Consider the following 12,052-nt stretch of genomic DNA (forward strand, 5'->3'; position numbering starts at 1 on the left):
TGAACACTAGGATGTATTTGTTTCATTGAATCTCTTTATTATGATCTCAATTAATTGATGTTTATTATGAGTTCCAACCTTGAATGCTTGATTGTATGAACATTTCCCCTAGAGTGAACTAGGGTTGATAGTTCTTGTTGGTAACCTTGTGAGTGAGTGATACACCATGAGCGTTAGACAAAGCTAGGTTGGAGAGGGTTGAGAGGGTGAGTCGAGAGGTACAGGAGCGTCCCCTTTCCCCTCCGGCGTGATAGATTCTACCTTCATTCCTCGAGTTCTTTGTGGCCATCATAGTGTGAATGGTCTAAGGAATGACCCTCCGCTGGGGCTTAGTTGCGCGTGCAACGGAGTGAAGCGTTGAGGTGATCTTAGTATCTAGGGCTTAATTGTGGTTACGGACCTTCCACCTGGAACAAAGGGTTAGGTCTATAATTAGGAAGAGATTTATCTCCTGGAATCCCTAGAGCTCATTGCAACTCTATTTGAGTGCGAGGTTAAGAGGTTATCTAATCTCTCCTCCGGGACATGTATAGAGTTAGGCATATTTGACCTTAGATTTGGGACTATGTATTTAAGGATTTTCACGACTCACCATTGCATTGATTAGGAAGCATAATATAGAGTTCTTGCACTTGAAACAATTGTCCTAGGCGGAGCATTATCCGAGTACCCCATTTTTATCGATTGCCTTACCTCCTCCTTTACTCATGCTCTCTTACTTGTTGTTTTTACTTTTGAGAATTGAATCTTTATCACACTTGTCACTACTGATTTTTCACATAGCTAAGAAGCGGATTAAGTGTTTTTATTCCCTACTCCCTGTGGATTTGATACCCGCTCATCCGGGATTATTACTTCGACAAACCCGTGCACTTGCGGGATATACGCAAGGGGATCTTGTCAAGTTTTTGGCGCCGTTGCCGGGGAGTAGGCGTTTAGAGATACTTTGCACATTGTTTTCTTAGCTATTTTACCATACATTCTATTTCACATTTCTTCTCTATCACTATTCTGATTTGTTTTTTTTTTATAAAAAAAAGGGTTATCTCACATTTTCTTATTCTTCCATCATTCTTATTTGTTTTCTTTTGTCATGTCTTACTTTTTCTTACACGGATTTTAAATGATGATTGACCCAGTCATTGCTCTATATTGTCAGGTCGAAGCTCTCAGTAGAAAAGTTGATAGAATTGTTAACATTCCATGTTACAACGCATATCATCCAATTGAAGTGGGCCACCCAAACGTATTATGGAATAATGGTGAACAACATTGGGAGGCACCTCAAGAGGAATGTCAAAATGGTGAGATACTCGGCGAGGATGCACTTCAGTTACCAAGAGTATTAGCTAACTTTATTGAAGCATCCGATGTTTGCATACAAAATATGGAGACCACACAAAGATGTCATGAAGCCTCCTATAAAAACCTTGAGCATCAATTAGGAGGGATACTTGACACACTCTCCAAGGAACAACAAGTATTTGAGCAAGCAAGTCAAGTTCCTTGTAGAGAAGATGTGGTAGTAAATGACAATGAAGAAGTGGGACGGAATGAGTATGATGTTGTCGAGATCGAGAGGATACAAGAAGAAACGTTCATTCAATATGATGATTGTTTGAGTGGACAGTATGTTTGTGAGCAAGAAATGATGCAAGGAGAGTTGGCGAAGATAGATTGTTTTCAAGTTGAAATTGAAGAAGAAGAAACCCCTAAGGTAATGGAACATGCATCTCCATTTGGGATTGATCAATTCATAAATTGCAAGGAAGAGATTTTGGGTTTGGAAGAAGACGTGGGTAGGAGATTGAAGCCATCCAATGACCCACCTGTGCTAAGCTTGGACAATTCCCAACCCAAATTGTTTCCTTGGAGGCCAAAGGTAAGATGGTTGGACTCTCCAACAAATATTCCACCCCAGCAAGCAGATTTTTGGTTTAAGGGAAGTAGCTATGCAATGTCTAGTTGGGAGGAACATACTCTTTTCAAGCCTCCATAAGGTAAAGAAGAGGTACGTCAACCTTAGTGACGTAAAACAAGCGCTTCTTGGGAGACAACCCAAGTCGTTACTATTTTCTAGTGTCTAGTTTAGTGTTTGCATGAATAAGAGCTTGAGTGTTGGTGTTTTGATTCTTATATGTCATTGATATGCTTTTCTTGTGGACTGTTGGTGTTATCTTGTGCCTTCATGTGTTTTGGTGAAGTTTTGGTTGTTTGAGCTATTTCTCATGTTTTTCTCTGGTAAAGCTTGCATATTAGGGTGGGCTCTGAGTGTGTAAACATGTTCAGAAATTTTTTGCAGAGCCTGCAAAATTTTCTAAGGCATCCAGAGAAAACGCAAAGGTGTGTGGAATTTCCGCACGCCCGTGAATTTGTATTGTGAGCTCATCCAGAGAAGGCACAGGGGTGTGCGACTGCCCCTGTGAACAACCATGCAATTTTCGCACGCCCGTGGGTAATTTCCGCACGGGCGTGTGAAGTCCTCCAGAGTTTAGCAAATTATCCCGAGAGCACACAAGGGCGTGAACTCGCCCTTGTGGGCCACCTTGTGAAAATCGCACGGGCGTTGGTAATTTCTGCACACCCCTGTGAATCTCTGCAGAGGAGCTCTCTCCATCCCGAGAACACACAGGGGCATGCGTTTGCCCCTATGAGTTGGGCCTGTGAATGTCCACGCCCGTGTGGAATTTTCGCACGGGCGTGGGTCTTAGAGAATTTTCTTGGTTGCATGGAGAGTCCACAGGGCGTGCGTCTGCCCCTGTGGGTCTGGAAGACGGGCGTGGGTAATTTCCACACGCCCGTGTGGATGTACAGAAATGCTAGAACCGCAGGTTTTCTTTAAAGTCTTTCGGTTTTCTTCATCTTTTCACCCTCAAACATTTTGAGAACACATCCTTGCTCTCTCCTGACCTCTCACCATCGTTTTAGAGGGTTGTTAATTGAGTTTTCCGGCTGTTTTCTAGTTTTTCATTCTAATTTTGTCGGTAAGCTTCTCTTTCTCTGTTCTTTGCTAATCTTCATTTATTTTGCAGCACTAGTGTCATCTTCACCAGCAGTGGAAACAGATGTACTAGCTATTGACACCGACACTTGAGGCGTCTTTACCTTCTTTGTTCTTATTTTTCGCATTTTATTTTCTGCATTTTATTTTAGACTTGTATACTCAGAAAGGACTTTTCTTCTGAGTTATTTTCATTTTATTATCTCAAGTTGTATTCATTGTCTATCTTTTATATATACTCGAGTTATTTTTGTTTTATTGAGCTTCACTGAACCCTCTCGTGTATGCATGCAGATGGTCTTGTCATCATGGGAATTGAGACTCTGTCATGGGCACGGCCAAGGTGATTCGGTACTTGCCCGTGTGAGCTTCACAACCCGTCGGAATATTACTCCCAAGAATTTAGCTTCATCAAACGCAACACTAGGAGTCAGGGCAGTATTGTTTTGATTGCTTCTCCCACATATATTCTTCATTGATATACATTATGAGTGAGCTTGCATGTGTACATTGGAGACAATGTACAACTTAAGTGTGGGGGGGAGTTTCATAGTGCATACATCCTTTTTATTGTTCTTGATTTATATACATGCTCACATAGCTAATGGCGGTTCACCTTAGTTGCAATGATTCTATTCTTGAGTTTAGGAGAATATTTAACATTGAATATCTTCATGCTCTAGTTTTATTTGAATTTCTAGGAATTTTTGCCCGAATTACACTCAGTGCACTACTCACTCTTTAAACTCTATTGGAAACTCATGTTCGATGTTAAAGGGACTAGTTATAGTTGTTTCTTGTGTTAAATTCTGAAAAAAAATGAATGATGAAAAGAAGGAACAAAATAGTTTTCTTGTTTGTTTTGCATTTTGGGTGGAAAGAGCTATCACCTATGTAGTATGAAGCTACTCTCATAAGTCGGATACTAGTTATGCCCTAATGAGAGAAAGAGCTATCTCATAGGATGAGTAAAAGCTACCACTCTGGTAGAAAGAGCTACCACCTCGAAAGTGTGAAAGCCACCTTAGCGGGCGCTTGGGAAAGGGCTACCTTAGAGAAAGTGTGAAGCTACAACCATCTTTAAAATTTTTGTTACTTTCTTGTTGTAGATAAATAAGTCCCTTATACTTAGAGCTTTAAGGAGTATACCTTGGGTTGACTTGAGTGAGTCCACACACTTTCACGATTTCGGGTTTGTTGTCCTTTTTTATTCAAGTTTTTAACTAGAGCTTCGATCTTTCATATTTAGTGTTGAAATTTCACTTACTTGTAGAATGCTCTCTTTGTATACTTTGGTGAACCTAAGGCCAAGCACTTTCAATATTTTCTTCATTGATGCACAGAATGTTTAATTTTTGCTTGAGGACAAGCAAAAGCTTAAGTGTGGGGGAGTTTGATAAGTGATTGTGCGATATGAATGCGAAGCGTTCTTTCCTTATGTTGAGCATTACTTTTCTAGGGTTTTTACACTAATATGTGTGTTTTTATGTTACTTTTATACAGGTTGGGTTGTGAAACCAATTATGAAAGAAAGAAGCCAATGTGGATCACAATGCACCGATTTTGGAAGAAATCTTGCTAAAGTTCAAACACGAATATATGAGTCGGGTGTGAGATGCTAGAGTGTGTGCCAACCTCCCCATATTTGAGTTAGCACAACCATTTGGAGGGGCACAAGGGCAGTCACACTCAAGCATTCTGACTTATGCACATAGAACAAGATCTCCATCAACTTATACATCATTGAAGAAGCAAAGCGATCCATGGCATAAACGTGTGGGCGTTTATGTTACCTTGATGAAAACTGGATTCGGGAGTATTTTTTTTGGCAGAGTAATGCAGCAGGTACTGTAGCAGTTACTGTTCATAGACGGCCGAGAAAATAGGAATTCAGAAAATCCACACGGGCGTGTGGAAATTATACATGCCCGTGTGGAAATTCCACATGGGCGTGTGTAAAATCCACAGGCCCGTGTAGTCGCCCGATTCCAGCCCTATTTAAAGCCGATTCAGCCCCGATTTCAACATTTTTTTCTGCATCTTTCCCCAACTTGAGAGAGGGTTTCGGCTAGGGTTTTGAGAGATATTAGCTTGGGTTTTGGAGAGGTTCTACAGCTCTGACATCGTCATTCCTTAGGAAGAAGGTTGGTAGGAGAGCTTCCGTCGAAGCGTATCCTATACGGGACAAGAGAATCCTTGGATGACGAGTAGAGGACTTTCCACAAGACCATCGACACGACTATCGAGAGGGTTTCTCTATGGATTCATTGCTTTTACATTCTATTTCTTTGATTATACTTAGCTCCATGGAGAGCTAAACATCTAGTTGGTACTTGGGTATTTGTGAACCCCAGGATGTATTTGTTTCATTGAATCTCTTTATTATGCTTTCAATTAATTGATGTTTGTTGTGAGTTCCAACCTTGAATGTTTGATTGTATGAACATTTCCCCTAGAGTGACACTAGGGTTGAGAGTTCTTGTTGATAACCTTGTGAGTGAGTGACACACCACGAGCATTAGACAAAGCTAGGTTGGAGAGGGTTGAGAGGGTGAGTCGAGAGGTACAAGAGCATCCTTTTTCCCCTCCGGCGTGATAAATTCTACCTTCGTTCCTCGAGTTCTTTGTGGCTATAATAGAGTGAATGGTCTAAGGGATGACCCTCCGCTGTGGCTTAGTTGCGCATGCAACGGAGTGAAGTGTTGAGGTGATCTTAGTATCTAGGGCTTAATTGTGGTTAGGGACCTTCCACCTTGACCAAAGGGTTAGGTCTATAATTAGGAAAAGATTTATCTTTTGGAATCCCTAGAGCTCATTGCAACTCTATTCGAGTGCGAGGTTGAGAGGTTATCTAATCTCTCCTCCGGGACATGTATAGAGTTAGGTATAGTTGACCTTAGATTTGGGACTATGTATTTAAGGATTTCCATGACTCACCATTGCATTGATTAGGAAGCATAATAGAGGGTTCTTGCACTTGAAACAATTATCCTAGGTAGAGCATTATCCGAGTACCCCATCTTTATCGATTGCCTTACCTCCTCCTTTACTCGTGCTCTCTTATTTGTTGTTTTTACTTTTGAGAATTGAATCATTATCACATTTATCACTACTGATTTTTCACATAGCCAAGAAGCGGATTAAGTGTTTTTATTTTCTACTCCATGTGGATTCGATACCCGCTTATCCGGGATTATTACTTCGACAAACCCGTGCACTTGCGGGATATACGCAAGGGGATCTTGTCAAACACAAACCACAACAACTCAAATAATACGAAAAGAGAAGGTAAAGAGTTCAAAAGCTTGGGTTGCCTCCCAAAAAGCGCTTGTTTAATGTCGTTAGCTTGATGTGTTTTACCTCATGATCATGGTGGGACATATGGTGGAGAGTTACCTCCATTCTTTGGCAAAGTGTTGTTACCCGGAAAGTTTATTGAGAGACATGAAAAAATTTGGAACTTGCCTTGGCTCTCGAAGTATAAGCGGTCTACCTCCTTGGGTTGCATTGTGGAGACAAACACACTTCTTTTCAATCTTTCATTCGTTTTTCTCCACACTTTCTTCATGGTTTTCTTTTTTTGTCCAAGAGGTGCTGGGCTAGCCTCCATTTGGGCTACTTTGTGAGTTGGTGGAGGAGAGGGGACCTTGGCCTCAACCCCTCCAAGTACTCGTCCAAGGGATTTAGAGCCAAAACCTCTTGTACACAATCAGAGATGATTAAATTAGTATTATCAGTAAAGTATAAAGTATCGTCATGATCAACTGTGTTTTTCATTGCTTTGGGGAGGGTGAAGACCACTTGTTCATCTCCAACTCTCAAGGTCATCTTGCCTCCCTTGACATCAATCAAAGCACCATAAGTGTTATGGAATGGGTGACCGAGGATCAAAGGGACATCAACATCATCGTCCACATCTAAAATCACAAAGTCCATTGGAATGATAAGTTTGTCAACTCAAACTAGAACATCCTCAACCACTCCTCGAGGTCTTCACACTTAGCGATCTGCAAGCTGCAGGGTCATCCGTGTGGGCCTCAAATCTTCTAACCCTAACTTCAACAACAAATTATATGCCATCACATTTATGCTTGCCCTAGAATCGGCTAAAGCATTTTCTTTCATTCCTTCCCCAATCACACAGGGGATGATGAAGCTGCCGGGATCGGTGAGTTTCTTAGGAAGCATCTTCTGGATCACGACAGAACAATTCCTTGACAAAGTCAGTCTCCAAGTCTTCTAACTTCCTCTTGTTGGTAAGGAGATCCTTCAAGAATTTAGCATACTTGGGCATCTGTGAAAGAGCCTCGACCAGGAGGATGTTAATGTGAAGTTGCTTGAAAATGCCAAGGAACTTTTTGAATTGGGCTTCTTCCTTATCTTGCATGAGCACTGGAGGGTATGGCACTCTGAGGCTTATACTCGAGCCCCCGGATCGAGAGACTTAGGAACACCTTCATCAGGCTTCTTCTCACTCTTTTCACTCGCATTCTCACTTGAACTAGGGTCTTCCCGAATGGCTACCCCATCATTGGAGGCACCTGGGCTCTTCTTGGCCCTTGCCTCCAACTGTTTCCCACTTCTTAGTGTGGCGACCTTCAAATGCTCCCTCGGGTTGCTTTTCGGTGTTGCTTGGTAAGCTACCCGAGGGTCGTCTGACATTGTGCTCTAGCAAGTCGTCCCACCTTGTTCTCAAGAGATTGCCTGAGGCAGCTTGAAGATTTCTCAACACGATTGCTTATCTCACTCGAACGTCCCCCCATGCTTTGTTAACTGATTGTTAATATTCTGAAATCTTGCCTCAGTATTAATCATGAACTTTGCTAACACATCTTCAGTGGTATATTTCTTGTCTTGTGGTTGTTGGGACTAAAACTGAGGACCCTGAGGTGGTGATGGTCTTTGTTGTGACTGACCTTAGTTCCAAGAGAAATTTGGATGGTTCTTCCACCCTGGGTTGTAAGTGTTGCCAAAAGCATTTCCCGGACCCCTTGGTCCTCCACTGACGTACTATACTGACTCAGTCAGTGCAGGGGAAGCAACAAGAATGGGGCACTAGGTTGTTGCATGCCCAGCACCACATGTTTCACATGACATCACTACCTTAGGACTTGAGCCAGAACCCAACATGAACTGATCAAATCTCTGTGTCAAAGCATCAACCTTTGCGGCCAATGCATTGTTATCCATGACACTCTTGGTCAAAGCATCCACTTTTGCAGCCAAAGCAGTGGTTTCATTCACCTCGTACAGCCCTGCTGCCCTTGGTGCCTTTTATCTGGTGCTCCAATGACATTCGTTGCTTGCCATGTTCTCGATTAATGTCATAGCTTCTTCGGGGAGTTTGTTGCTCAAAGAACCACCAGCTGCTGCATCGATGAGCTGCTTTGTAGAATAATTCAGCCCATTACAAAGCATCTGCACCCTCATCCATGCAGGGAATCCATGATGAGGACACATGCATAGAAGATCCTTAAACCATTCATGTGCCTCAAACAATGTCTCGATGTCTCCTTGCCTGAAGAATGAAATCTCCTGTCTCAGTCTCACTGCCTTGCTTGGTGGGAAATATCTAGCAAGGAACTTCTCCACCATGTCTTTCCATGTGGTCATGGAACCAGGAGCTAAAGAAGTGAGCCATCTGTATGCCACTCCTCTCAGACTGAATGGAAATAATCTAAACCTAATGGCATCACCAGATGCAGAGTTGATCTTGAAGGTTGAGCAAATTTGAAGGAAGCGAGAAAGATGAGCATGTGGGTCCTCATCAGCTAACCCATCAAATTGTACTGAGTTCTGAACCATTCCTATCGTGCTTGCCTTGATCTCAAAATTATTGGCCGGAACAGTAGGTTCTTGCACACTAAATTCTTCCCCGGTAAATTGTGGCCTATCAAAATCCGATAAAGTTCTCCTTGGCTCGGCCATAACTGAAGGCTCACTAGATTCAACCCGGATCTCTTGTTGTCTTGAACTTTTGGCCACTTCTCTCAACCGTTGATGCAAGGCTCGTTTAATCTAGTCGTTGGGCTCAACTAAATTCACTTTACTAGCTCGTGTCATAAGATGGGTACCTTGTAAGATAATTAGAGTCAAGACTTACACATTGAAGAAGAAGAAAAAAAAAGAAAAGAGAATGCAAATGGAGGAATGATGAAATATATACACAAATGATAAACAAAAACAAAACAACGGTCAAATCAACACGCTTAAAGTTTTTCGAGTATTCCTCGTGGTTCCCCGGCAACGGCGCCAAAAACTTGATCGCTTCCCCGCAAGTGTACGGGATCGCAAAGTAATACCCCTCGTGCGAGCACGAGGGGGTCGTATTCCCAAGGGCCCGAGAAGCTACTCTTACTTCCTCTTCTCTATGTTGTTTAACCTCCAAGTTTGAATGTGATAGTGATAAAACAAATAAACAAGTAAAATGCAAATAAAATGCTAACAATGAAGGCAAGATACGGGGGATAATCAAGGAAAGAAAGCGGTCGCCGATGAGGATCCTCTCAAGGGCTACTAAAGTGTGCAGGATGCCAGAACTAACATGCAAATGGCTAGTTGGACCGAGAAAACCCTAGATTAGGTCAACCCGATGGTCACGGCAATTTACCCCTAATCCGGTACTAGTATTGGATACGGAATCTCTTTCGCCCAAATCCTCCTACGATTGTAGTGGGAAAGGTGGTTTTCTCAAGTTAGGGTTAGAATACAAGCTCATACTTAACCCTAGAATTGGAGGGGTATAAATACCCGATGGTTACGGTGTATTTATATGTGTTTCCCTTCCAAGCTTGGTGAGTCTAACACTAGGGCAATGGTCATGCAACCTAGCATTACCTAAGAATTGATACACCGAGTTCTCATGCATACCAAAGCATTCAATTACACCAAGCAAGGATCGTAAACAAGCCAAAATACAATAGAAAGAACCAAGCATCCATACAAGCACAAGTTCACCCCCAAGGTTCACCTACATCCGGTGACCTTGGGGTTTAGTTGTTCATAGTCATCAAATACAACAAGAAATCCATGCAAACAACCAAACAAAACATAAGAAACACTCCCTCAAAGAATGAAGGCCGGAGAAGCTTCCAAAGACGCCACAGAAGAGGTGGTTTCCCTTGTCTTCAACCTCCTCTACACAAGCCCTAGGAGTAGATCTCGCCCAAAATCGCACTCTCCTCGTCGAATCCTCCGTGGAAATGCCCTCAAAACCTTACTTCTAGCTCCGATTTGGTGTGGTGGTGGTAAGCTCCAAGAAGAAGGCCTCCTCCTTTCAAAAGAAACCCTAACAATGCTTATAAAGGGATGAACTCGGGCTTCCCTGCGGGTGGACTCACCCTCACAATATTGCCCGCAAGGATGGTCATAATACTGCCTATAAGGAAATCCAGACTTAGACTTTTTATGAAATTTTCATGTTCCAGGCTGCTACAGTGCATGTACAGTGCCCGGGGTCCAAAAATGACGTTTTTGATGTCGATTTCTTCTTACATTCCATCGTTGAGCTCACCTAGGCATCCTTGTGCCTGAAACATGAAATAAAATGATTAAACCATAAAAAAAGCATCAAGTTCTCAATAAAATACAATAAACATGCGCATCGGTATGTACAAAATACGTATATTTAGATGTTTATCACACACCATGAGAGTTAGACAAAGCTAGATTAGAGAGGGTTGAGAGGGTGAGTCGAGAGGTAACGGAGCATCCTCTTACCCCTCCGGTGTGATCTATCCTACCTCCACATTCCAAGAGTTCTTTGCAGCCATAGTAGAGTGAATGAGCTAAGGGATGACCTTCCGCTGGGGCTTAGTTATGAGTGTAACGGAGTGAAGCGCTGAAGTGATTTTAGCACATAGGCTTAATTGTGGCTAGGGATATTCCTCCTGGACCAAAGGATTAGGTATATACATAGGAATAGGGTTTATCGCTTGGAATCCCTAGAGCTCATTGCAATTTTATGCGAGTGTGAGATTGAGAGGTTATTTAACCTCTCCTCCAGGACATGTATAGAGTTAGGCATGGTTGACCTTAGATTTGGGATCATGTAATTAAGGATTTCCATAACTCATTGTTACATTTATTAGGAAGTATAATAGAGGGTTCTTCCACTTGAAACGATTGTCCTAGGCGGATCAATATCCGGGTACCCCATCTTTATCGATTTCCTTACCTTCTCCTTTACTTGTGCTCTCTATCTTGTTGCTTTTATCTTTCGTTATTTCATATTTTGTCACACTTATCACTATTTATCTTCCACAATAGTCAAGAAAAAACTTAAGTGCCTTTATTCCCTACTCTCTGTGGATATGATACCCACTCATCTGGGATTATTATTTTGACACCCATGCACTTGCGGTTTACACGCATATACGGACTTGTCAAGTTTTTGGCGCCGCTGCCGGGGAGTAGGTGTGTAGAGATACTTTGCACTTTGTTTTCTTAGCTATTCATTCATTCTATTTCATATCTTTTTTCTATCATCGTTCTGATTTTGTTTTCTTTCTTTCGGTGCAGCTCCAGGTTATGACCCGAGGGAACCCTTCGGTATTGATTGAAGGAGATCCCGAGCTCGAACCTACAGTTTGAAGAAAAGGGAAAGAACCTGTGCAAGAACAGTCTAATCTATCTGATTTGGAAGTAGAACAATATGAAAACATTGCAGAATAGAATAAGCAGCAGCGGACATTATCCGATTATGCCAGACCTTCAGTATTGGGGACACAATCCAGCATTGTGCGTCCCTCTATTACAGCTCAGAACTTCAAGCTAAAGCCGGTATTCATCCACATATTGTAGCAATCCGCATAGTTTAATGGTTTGGCCAATGAGGATGCAAATAGTCATATACATAACATTCTCGAGGTGTGCGACATGCTTTAGATAAACGGGTAATAGATGATGCTATCAAGTTCAGAGCCTTCCCATTTTCCTTCGAAAGGGAGAGCAAAGCAGTGGCTACACTCATTACCTAGAGCATCAATTACCACATGGGAGAAGATGGTAGAAGCTTTTCTTGCCAGTTACTTTCCTCCCGGAAAATCTGCA

General features: G+C 42.2%; 1 non-coding gene across 1 annotated transcript; it reads left to right on the top strand.

Annotated features, from left to right (window-relative positions):
- The first annotated feature begins 8,441 nt into the window (after positions 1 to 8,441).
- On the top strand, positions 8,442 to 8,548 carry LOC120266143. Its single transcript, XR_005537985.1, has one exon. It is a non-coding gene; the product is annotated as a small nucleolar RNA R71 (small nucleolar RNA).
- Positions 8,549 to 12,052: the final 3,504 nt, after the last annotated feature.

The sequence above is a fragment of the Dioscorea cayenensis genome, chromosome 7 (genome assembly GCF_009730915.1).
Source record: "Dioscorea cayenensis subsp. rotundata cultivar TDr96_F1 chromosome 7, TDr96_F1_v2_PseudoChromosome.rev07_lg8_w22 25.fasta, whole genome shotgun sequence".
Taxonomy (NCBI): Eukaryota; Viridiplantae; Streptophyta; class Magnoliopsida; order Dioscoreales; family Dioscoreaceae; genus Dioscorea; species Dioscorea cayenensis.